Raw genomic sequence first — 11802 nt, 5'->3', positions numbered from 1 at the left:
GTAGTAAGCATGCCTGATGACGCGGAATATCACACGGAACATAGAATTTTAACGTTTGATCGAGCCTTCTTAGACGAATGTGTCGGCTAGTCCCAGTAAGCTGCTGTAGCATTATTCATACAACTCGTAAGAAGGCACGTCGTGTCACCTCTTGAGAAAGGCACAGCTGTTTGGAGGCCATTGATGAGTGCGCTTTTCGCTTCAACATCGGCCTGTTCATTCCCATGGAGCCCGCAGTGAGCAGGGATCCATTGAAACATTATTCTGTGGCCTTGCAGCTGGGCAGATGTGAGTAGCTCCATAATATTTAGTGCCAGGGACTGATAGGCAGTGTGGCGTGAGAAGTTTTCCAAAATTTGTAATGCAGTCTTTGAGTCCGTGAATATACACCATTTTTGAGGTGGTTCCCCACATATGTAGCGAATATATTCCCGAATGACTACAAGTTCAGCAGCGGTTGATGTAGAGGTATGTCGCAAAAGGAAATGCAGAGTCGTTTTCTGAGTTGGTATGACCACAGCTGCAGCGGATGCCTGTGCTGACACAGATCCATCGGTATATACGTGAATATAATTAAGATATTCTGACCACATGTGCGCCACAGTAAGTTGTTTGAGTCCACTAATTGCACCACTGATTTCTTTAGTATTCCGGGAACACGAAGGTGCCCCAAAGGTTTATCCATCGTCCATGGTGGTTGGGCGGGACGATATGGGAGGGCATATCCTGTCGGTACTTGCGACTGATGGCAGCGGAGTGCACTTGTAAAACTGCAGTCCGGCCTCTCATCAAGAATCTTGCTGAGTGGGTGAAAACTGTGTCTTGTAAGTGCTCTTAAATATACACGAAGTGGTTCGTGTGACACGTATATGAATATTGGGCGAGCATGTGCCTCTTCAATTGTACCTTTCTTAGAGGCGCAACTAGGCAGTCCAAGGCATATTTTCAGTGCCTGCGATTGTACGCTCTCTAAAGTCCGCAAGCATGAAATGCTCATGCTAGAGAGTACATGAAGACTGTACCGGATGTAGCCAACAAACAGAGTCTCGTAAAGCCGTATTAAGGAGCGCTCAGTTGGACCCCATTTGATGCCAGCTATGTAATAAAGTACATGGCAAAAATTAATTAGCCTTTTCTTCACCATAGTAACATGTTTCGACCAAGATAGTCGGTGGTCAATAATTACTCCCAAGAATCTGTGCCTGGAGACGTATGGTATTACGACTCCATGAATTGTAATCGGGTAGCGGCTGACACATTTCCGCGTAAACGCAATCACTGCACACTTTTCTGCCGCTAAGAATAAACCTTGACGCCGTAAGTACATTGATGTCGATGACACAGCACGTTGCAATCTCGCACGTAGTTGTGGGCGCATCGAACCAGAGGCCCAGATGCAGATGTCGTCAGCATATGCACTTATGTGGATGTTAGTTGGTAGTTCACTCACCGGGCCAATTAGTGCAGCTTTAAATAAAGTTCAAACACACACACGTTTCTGCAACGCTGCTGCCACGTCCGCAACTGACACGCCCCTCTTTCACTGTCTTACTCTCTAACTGGGTGCATCATGCGGTTGCTCGTCCCCCTCAGTGTTAAGTCGCGTGATGTGGGCGTCATCACTTTCCCTTCCTCCTCTTCAAGTTCATGGAAAGATGGATGGACAGAGAGAGAGCTCAGCTTCTACTACAACTCTGTGGCCACTCCACCTCCCGAATGCTGAGCCGCGAGAGGCGCGCATAGCCCCCTTCTCTTTCTTCACTTCAAGTTCACGAAGAGAGAGAGTGAGCGGTTTCGGACAGACATCGGCGAAACCCGTGCTTTCGGCTGGTAGTGCTACGCACTAAAAGAACGAAGTTGGGCTTCAAACAAGCTGTCGATCTTTATTTTACAGGTAAGGCATCGAGTGTAGTGCATTGCTATGTCTGCGTTCCTACACTTGGGATACGTTATTGCGCTGCGCACGAGTTTCTCGGGGCCGGATGCCTTATTTCAATTTCAGGGCGTAGTCTTAGGCATATCACAGCTTTCGTATTGGCGGTGATTTTGAGTGGTTCGACGTTAGTATGCGCTGAACTCTGGTTAATATTTTTCGATGAACCATGCGGTCGTATAATATTTGTGCCGTTGGTTGCAGCTGCTTTCAAAAAACTGTTTTTACTAGGCCCTTATGAAAGCAAAGTCAGTGCTGATTGTTGAATAATACGCAATAAGTGGGCACGGAGGCACGATGAAGGAAAGCATGAAAGACTTACGCACCTGTTTCTTCGTTCTGCAGTTCGTCTCTGTTCTTGCGGCTGGGATGACGACAGATGGCCACCGGCAGGGGGATGCTTCAGCTGCGGCCGAATTCTGCGAATTCTGCGGGGCTGCGTCTGCCCCGGAACCGCCATTCCTGTCGACTGGTTTCGTGGCCATACGCCCCCTGGAGATTCACCTCTGCGCAGCCGCAACATCAACGTCATCACACTCGGAATTGATAAAGCCAGGCATCGAGTGTTCACTTGTCAGTGGGCACGGAGGCACGATGAAGGAAAGCATGAAAGACTTACGCACCTGTTTCTTCGTTCTGCAGTTCGTCTCTGTTCTTGCGGCTGGGATGACGACAGATGGCCACCGGCAGGGGGATGCTTCAGCTGCGGCCGAATTCTGCGAATTCTGCGGGGCTGCGTCTGCCCCGGAACCGCCATTCCTGTCGACTGGTTTCGTGGCCATACGCCCCCTGGAGATTCACCTCTGCGCAGCCGCAACATCAACGTCATCACACTCGGAATGGATAAAGCCAGGCATCGAGTGTTCACTTGTCAGTGGGCACGGAGGCACGATGAAGGAAAGCATGAAAGACTTACGCACCTGTTTCTTCGTTCTGCAGGTTAGTTACTTCTCCAAATTACCCTTTACCTTCTTGAAATCGGATGATCGCTTCATCATCGTGCTTCCGTGCCTAGAAGCAGTGATTGCGCCTTTCTGTTCATTGTTGCTGCTCACATGCGGTGACGTCGAAAGCAATCCAGGCCCAGAAGATCTTGCACAGATACTGCAAACCATGAAAGATATGAACAAACGTTCCAAAAGAATGGAATTAGCGCAAAACACTATGCTGGAAAGCATGTCAGAACTGAAACAACAGCAACTGTCGGTATCACAGGCAATGATAGAAATAAATGAGAGATTGCAAAAAGTAGAAAACCAAACTTCAGTATTCGAGCACTGGCAGCAGGACATGAAAGAGCTGCATGCTACAGTACAGCGCCTCGAAAAAGACAATGTTGCGCTTCGATCCCGTCTTGATGACGCGGAGGATCGGTCTAGACGAAACAATTTGGTTTTTTATGGCATAACTGACAATGCAGATGAGACATCGTCCGAATCGGAGCAAAAAATTCTCGAAATAATAAAGACTACTATGAAAATTGATATATGTAGTTCAGATATCTCCCGTGCACACAGACTTGGGCGTTTTGTCAGTAGAAAAACAAGACCACTAATAGCTAGATTCGAAAACTACAAAACAAAGGAACTGGTCTTCTCAAAACGGGAGTGTTTGAAAAGTAGCGGTAAAGGAGTCACTGGAGACTTCTGCCCAGCAACGCGCAATGTCAGAAAAAAATTAATCGAATTTGGCAAATCCAAAGGTGGCGTATCCTTCAAACTTGGTTACAAGAAAATTTTTATAGGACGAAAGTGCTACGGCTACAACGAAAGTGCAGATGCCATTTATGAAATCAGCAATTCCTATGAAAATACAGCAGAAATCGCGAGTGAAACTCATGGCAGAACCCTCCGGTCTGGTCGCATGATGTCTACTAGCTAGGATCATATGAGGGGAGGCGCTTCGAATAGTCTCGAATGTTCAGTGTTATACACAAACATCCGTAGCCTTTACCCAAAAAAAAGATGAATTATGCGCGATAATAGAAGACTGTAATGCTGATATTATTGTGTTAACAGAAACGTGGCTAAATAGCAAAATAAGAAATAGTGAACTGTTTCATTGTGAAAAGAAATATGTTGTCTTCCGGAGTGACCGAACGGGCAGAGTTGGTGGTGGGGTCCTAATTGCTATCAGTGAATGCATCGATTGTTTTGTTGTACCTATTATAACTAATTTAGAGCTAATATGGTGCTGCCTGAATCTGAACTTTAAAAAAGTAATATTAGGCGTATGTTATCGACCACCCTTGGCTGACTCATCATTTTGCGATAACCTACACGATTCTCTAAATCATATTGTAACTCGTTTCCCTGGTGCTGATCTTTTACTTCTAGGCGATTTCAATTTTCCAAATATCGTCTGGTCCTTTGATAACTCATTTTCAAATCCCCCGTCCGCCGAAGCTAATCTGTTTCTCTCTATTTGCTCAGACTTCAACTTATCCCAGATTGTTAATCGTTCTACACGTGTAACACATAGTACATCGTCAGTTCTCGACCTTATTCTTTCAACATCAGCAGACAACTTATCGATCGTTTCGCACCTGCCCGGGCTGAGCGATCATGATATCCTACATTTTACGCTAACGGTGACTCAAACAAAAACAAGCAGACAAAAAAGAAAATTTCATGATTTTAACAAAGCTAACTACACCGCCATCAACAGCGAACTCTGCTCATTTCTAGATCTGTTTTTGCCATCACTTCACGACCGGTCCATAGAAACTAACTGGTCCATGTTCAAAAATAAAATTTCCGAATTAACCATCCAATACGTCCCCCTTAGAACCGCCTACACTAACAGCAAAGCGCCTTGGTATAATACACATCTGAACAGATTATCAAACAAGAAAAAGCGTTTGTTCCGTGCAGCCAGACAGTCTTTAAAACTAACTCATTGGCTATCGTATAAAAAAGCGGCTAAATGTTACATCACGTCTTTAAGGTCAGCTAAGTTGTCTTTTTTAAACACTACTCTTCCACAGTTACTAAAGGCTAATCCAAAGCGATTTTGGAATGTCATACGAGGGAACACTAATAACACTAATAACAACACCTTATCATTGCTCACTAATTCAGGGGACTCAGTGCCGTCTCGCCTCTGTTCAAAAGTACTTAACGACACATTCATTCAGTCATTTTCATCCCCTGTACCCACCAGTCATATTCCAGTTGTGAATGCTACCAATTATCAGCTCATGGACCCAATAATATTTGAATCAACAGGTATTAAAGCTTTAATAAACAAACTGAAACCCAAATTATCTTGTGGAACTGACGAGATAAATATTAAATTTTTGCAAAACACTGTAGAATACTGTTCAATAATACTGGAGTGCATTTTTTCGCAATCTTATGATCTTGGCATTTTGCCCCATGACTGGAAATCTGCTAAAGTAATCCCCATCCACAAATCAGGTCCAGCACACGATCCCCTCAATTACAGGCCTATTTCCCTAACATCCGTACCTTGTAAAATTATGGAGCACATTATATACACACATCTTGTTAACTTTCTCGAAAATAACAACTTTTTTTCAAGTGCACAGCATGGATTCCGTAAACTATTCTCTTGTGAAACTCAGCTTGTCTCCTTCACTAATGATTTGCGTGCCTATTTAGATTCTGGCTTTTCGACTGACTGTATATTTCTTGATTTCTCTAAAGCTTTTGACAAAGTAAGCCACGCACTACTCCTTCATAAACTCAGCTTTCTAAACATTGACCCTGCTGTAATTAATTGGATCCGCGCTTTCCTCACATCCCGCGTACAATTTGTAAATGCTAATGAAATCAACTCGCCTTCTGTCCCAGTCCGGTCCGGCGTTCCGCAAGGGTCGGTTCTGGGACCGCTCTTATTCTTGATTTACATAAATGACTTGCCTTCCTGTGTTTCTTCGAAAATTTGCCTATTTGCTGATGACTGTGTTTTATACCGTAAACTTGCTGATAATTCCGATATCCTACTAATCCAGAATGACCTTAATAATATTAGCGAATGGTGCAGTAAATGGTGCATGCAATTAAACATTAACAAATGCAAATCAATGAGGGTATCTCGAACTAATGTAACAAGTCCTATGTATATGCTTAATAACGTCCCATTAGAATCTGTAAAGTCATACCGCTACCTTGGTGTAATCGTTACTAGTGATCTAACCTGGAAATTGCATGTCAACTCCATCATCGCTAAAGCCAATCGTACTCTCGGATACATTCGTCGTAATTTCTCCCTTGCACCATCATCATTAAAGCTATTAATGTATACAACATACATTCGTCCACAACTGGAATACGCCTCATCTGTTTGGGACCCCGGTCAAGCAACACTCATACACTCCGTTGAGGCAGTACAAAATCGCTCAGCCCGGTTCATCTTAAATAACTATCAAAGGACAGCCAGCGTTACTAATATGAAAGCATACTTACATCTCCCGCTGTTATCTACTCGAAGAAAACTATCTCGCCTCTCACTTTTTCACAAAATATACTACCATAACTCCACCTTGCGTTCCTCATGGGTTCAGCCACCATCCTACATTTCGTTCCGCCGTAACCATAGTCAAAAGGTAAACATTCCGCACACAAACACAGTTGCCTATTTTAACTCCTTTCTTCCCCGCACCTGTAATGATTGGAATAACCTCTCTGCATTACTAACAAGTATAACTGAAGAACAAAAATTTAAATCCGCGCTGCAATCTTTCTTTTTTGCCTAGTTTTAAAACTTACTGTATGGTTATTTGCATAACATTATTGTATACTGTTGCTTATTATCTTTTATATTGTTGTTTTTAACACCTATGCCGTTTTCCTAAATTTCCTAAATTGCACATGTACCTTGTTCTTTTTTATTTGCTTTGTTTTTCAGATTTGTACGCTTTTGTTAACCTTCTGTTTTATATATATATCCTGTATGCGCCCCTCCTCTCTGTAACGTACAACTGTACCCTGAGGGTATTATAAATAAATAAATAAATAAATTAAAGGAAAAAAACCTTGAGGAAGCTTTGCCTGGCGCAAATAATCGATTTAAATATAATGCCTGAAGAACCGATGACAGTGTACGGCTTCTAAAAACGAGTATGAGCAACTACTGTTCTGCGTTCAAAACTTTTCACGTATTCAAGTTTGAACTGCCAGCTCTTCGTTGCTTATGAGGCACCGTGTATTCGGAGTTTCAAGCAACGTTCGCGGACCTCGTATCAACGACTTTCATTTTCTATTCTCTTTTTATTTCTTTTGAGCACAAAGTCTCAGTGCGCAGGCCAAGCAGCTGCTATATCGCGATGATAATGCCTGTAAGGGACATCTTCAGTGCCCTACAGACCTATTCCGAGACCGTTCTGCTTCTGCTTACTTGCCTGTAGTAGGTTGTGAAAACAAATACCAGCTGTTGTTACAATTATCAGTGTGCACATATTGATTTCTTTTTTTCATTACTACGCAGGTGTACCAAATTCACTGTAGACATTTTTGCTGGATAACAGCAGCGAATAAGCGCGAAATGTTTCAAAAATTTCGCAGGACCGGCAAACTGGTTGATGGACACAAAGTAAACGCGCTGAGCAGTCTTGTGTGAGTTCTTACTAGCTCTCTTGACAGCGTGATTTCTCGCTGACAATTTAGATAGAGCCTGATGTCCACCATATAGTGTTCCCTTTTTGGCGTTGTAAAAAAAAATAAACGCCCCACCCTGCTGCTGCTGTACGCCTTAAAGCGCAACTCCGGAGGTTTTTTGACATTCGGATATTCTAGTAAAACGTTTACTGTAGGTTCTCCTCTCCGTCCTGGCGCATTCTACAAAATTTGGATGCTGTACAATAACCCGTTCGCGCGCAAAAAATATGCCGTTTTCATGGCTTAAGTTGACAGTATTTGTGCGGCCAACACTGAGTTTCTGGCATTAAAAACAGTATACCGGCGTTGCTGTTCACTTTCCGCGTGATTATAAAATGGTGAGGTTTATATTGAACTACCTCGGACATTTTACGCTGTGCGTCATGATTTCCATACTTTATGTTTACCATCCAACGCACATAGTAGTATTTTTCTAATACTGAGTGTGACGTCACCATTTGTCAACGGGAACGACGTTTCTGGCCATGAAAGCAGTTTCGGTTTCGATTTGCTGATTTTCCTTTTTAAAAATTCTTCTAATTGGAATTTCGAAAAACGGTATTTTGTGTTGGAGTCAGCACATGCCGAGGAATGTAATTCAATGAAAAACACAAAATAACGAAAACAACCACCATTTACGTTGCCCTTTAAGGGGGCCGAGTACTTCTCAAGTCGCAGGTACACGGCTTTTCCCTCGGCCTCCCTCAACTCCTTCATAGATAAATAAAGTATTTCTCTTCGCATGTATGTGACACATGCAAATATCACTTGTTTGCTTTGTCACAAGAGTATTTACTATATAAGTTCAGAAGAATGAGGACTCGAAACTTATGCAGCCACCAGTCACAGAGTGTCGAGACCATTTAGGATTCATTCACACTTGTGAATCGTGAAAGACATGCAGCTTTCATTTGCTATCAGGGATTGTATGTGTTCTTAATTGCTCTCTTGCCAGCGTTATTGCTGCCTGACAATTTAGATGGAGCCTGATGTCCACCATATAGTGTTCTCTTTTCGCGTTGTGAAAACAAAATTAAACGTCCCACTTTGCTGCTGCTGTATGCCTTAAAGGGGCCGAGGAATTCTCAAGTCACAGGTACGCGACTTTTCCCTCGGCTTTCTTGCACCCCTTCATGGAAAAAAAGCATATCTGTACGTATATATCTAACACAAGCAATTAAGACTTGTTTGGTTTGTCACAAGAGTACTGGCTATATAAGTTCAGAAGAATGAGGACTCACGTCATATGCAGCCACCAGTCACGAAGTGTCGAGACCATTTAGGATTCATTTACACTTGCGAATTGTGAAAGACATGCAAGCAGCTTTCATTTCCGATCAGGGAAAGCCTTAATAGAGCAGTCGTCGGCATGGCTGTCTATAGTCCTCAAACAGTGTGCTTTGTGCGGTATGGATGGCATCTACTGATAATTCCTGTGTAGCATGCTTGGCTACACTGATGGAACTGCCTTCAGCTTTTTTTCCTTTTAGCAGCCGAGATCGCTGCGGTGACTGGCATATGCATAACATGACCATGGTCAAAAGCAGAGATAAAACATCCTTTGTGTTGCTGTTATGAAATTTTATGTGCAGCTCCTCTGATATTCCCCCTCTATGGTTCACTGCCTTGTCGTGGCGGAGGGGCTTGCGAAACTCGATGAAGTCGTGAGATCTGCTGTGTACGGCCAGCCAAGATATACAGGTCACGGCAGAGAGTTCTCACAAAATGTGATTCACTGGAGAAGGTAATTGCAACCCACTCCAGTATTTCCTTCCAAGAAAACCCTCTGGCGAGTCCCAATACCATTAAAGATGGCGCCGGAAGATGAGCCCCCTAGGGTGGAAGGCGTCCCACATGTTACTGGGGATGAACAAAGGGCGATTCCTAGTAGCTCCAGGACGAATGAAACGGCTGGGCTAAAGCCAAAAAGACGCACAGTTGTGGATGTGTCGGGAAGCGACCGGAAAGTCCGATGTTGCAAGGAGATATATCACATAGCAACATAGAATGTAAGATCTAGGACGCAAGGTAAACTGGATGTCGTCAAACGAGAAATGGACAGATTGAACATTGATATCTTGGGTATCAGCGAGCTCAAGTGGACAGGAATGGGAGAATTTTACTCCGGCGACCATTATGTCTTTTATTGTGGGCACGAATCCAAGAGAAGGAATGGGGTCGCTCTTATAGTAAACAGAAGAATGGGCAAAGCAGTGCTAGGGTACAACCCCAAAAACGACCGAATGATTTCACTTCGGATCCAAGGTCACCCTTTCAACATAACAGTTATCCAAGTCTATGCACCGACCACTACTGCTGAAGAAGCTGACGTTGAGAGATGTTATGCCTTTTTATGCCTACAATGCCTTTTAGACCACACCCCATAATTAGACGTCGTTTTTCTTATAGGAGACTGGAATGCTAAGGTCAGGAGTGAAGAAATATCCAGAATTATAGGCAAGTTCGGTCTTGGCGAGCCAAATGAAGCTGGGCAGAGGCTAGTAGAGTTTTGTCAAGAAAACAACCTGAACATAGCGCATACTCATTTTCAACAGTACAAGAGGCGCCTGTACACATGGACTTCACCGGACGGTCTGTACAGGAATCAGATCGATTATATTCTTTGCCGGCAGAGATGGAGAAGTACTATACAATCAGTAAAAACAAGGCCTGGGGCCCATTGTGGCACCGATCATCAGCTTCTTGTTGCCAAAATTAAGCTTCGATTGAGGAAAACGCAGAAAACTAGAAGGCCTTTCAGGTATGATCTGGATCAAATTCCACTGGAATATGCTGTGGAAGTGAAGAATCGATTTCAAGAATTAGATCTAGAAGACAGAGAGCCGGAAGAGATGTGGACTGATGTTCGTGATATAATACAAGAAGTTGCTACTAAGGTAGTTCCAAAGCAAAAGAAATGCAAGAAAGCAAACTGGTTATCTGAAGAGGCTTTGCAAATAGCTGAGGAAAGGAGGATGGCAAAAGTTATGGGGGAAAGAGAAAGATACAAGGTTCTCAATGCGGATTTTCAGAAAATAGCAAGGAGAGATAAGAATGCCTTCCTGAACATACAGTGCCAAGCAGTCGAAGACAACAGCCAATTAAGGAACACAAGAGCTCTGTATAAGACAATCAAAGATATCAAAGGAAGCTTCAGTGCTAAGCTGGGCGTGATAAAGGACAAACGAGGCAAGGACCTCACTGAAGCCTCAGAGATAAAGAAGAGGTGGCAGGAATACACAGAAGAACTGTACAAGAAAGACCCGAATGTGCAAACCCAAGACAAGATGGTTGTGATTACTGATCTCGAGCCGGGCATCCTGAAGAGTGAAGTTGAATGGGCCTTAGCCAGCCTTGCTAAGAACAAAGCTAGTGGAATTGGTGGCATTCCAGCTGAGCTGCTTCAAAACCTCAGCCATGACGCTGTTGACAATCTGTATATATTATGTCAGAAGATTTGGACAACCCTGCAGTGACCACAGGATGGAGGAGATCAGTTTACATCCCCATTCCAAAGAAAGGCAGTGCCAAAGATTGTTCCAACTACCGCACGATCGCGCTTATTTCGCATGCTAGCAAGGTGATGTTGAAAATACTCCAAGGCAGGCTGCAGCAGTATGTGGATCGGGAGCTTCCGGGCGTGCAAGCTGGATTTCGCAAGGGCAGAGGAACTAGAGACCAAATTGCCAACCTTCGCTGGATGATGGAAAAAGCAAGAGAGTTCCAGAAACCCATCTACTTCTGCTTTATTGATTATGCGAAAGCGTTTGACTGCGTAGATCACAGCAGATTATGGCAAGCTCTTCAAGAGATGGGAGTTCCAATTCATCTCATCTTTCTCCTCAGGAACCTGTATAAAGGACAAGAGGCCACAGTCAGAACTGGGCATGGTCTTACTGATTGGTTTCCGATTCAGAAAAGAGTGAGGCAAGGCTGCATACTGTCGCCCTGCCTATTTAACCTATATGCAGAATGCATCATGAGGAAGGCCGGTCTGGACGAGTCTTCAGCTGGAGTGAAGATTGCTGGAAAACGTATCAACAACCTTAGATATGCGGATGATACCATTTTAATAGCAGAAAGTGAAGTGGAACTCAAGAGACTTCTGATGCGCGTACAAGAGGAGAGTGAGAAGTTTGGGCTTAAACTGAGAAAGATGATGGCGACTTGCCCTATGAAGTCCTGGAGCATCAATGGACAAGAAATGGAAGCTGTGACTGATTTTCTCTTCTTGGGCTTCAAGATTAC

Source organism: Amblyomma maculatum, chromosome 7 (genome assembly GCF_055883805.1).
Source record: "Amblyomma maculatum isolate TAMU_Amacu chromosome 7, ASM5588380v1, whole genome shotgun sequence".
NCBI classification, from domain to species: Eukaryota; Metazoa; Arthropoda; class Arachnida; order Ixodida; family Ixodidae; genus Amblyomma; species Amblyomma maculatum.
Note: the sequence above shows the minus strand (reverse complement) of the source record.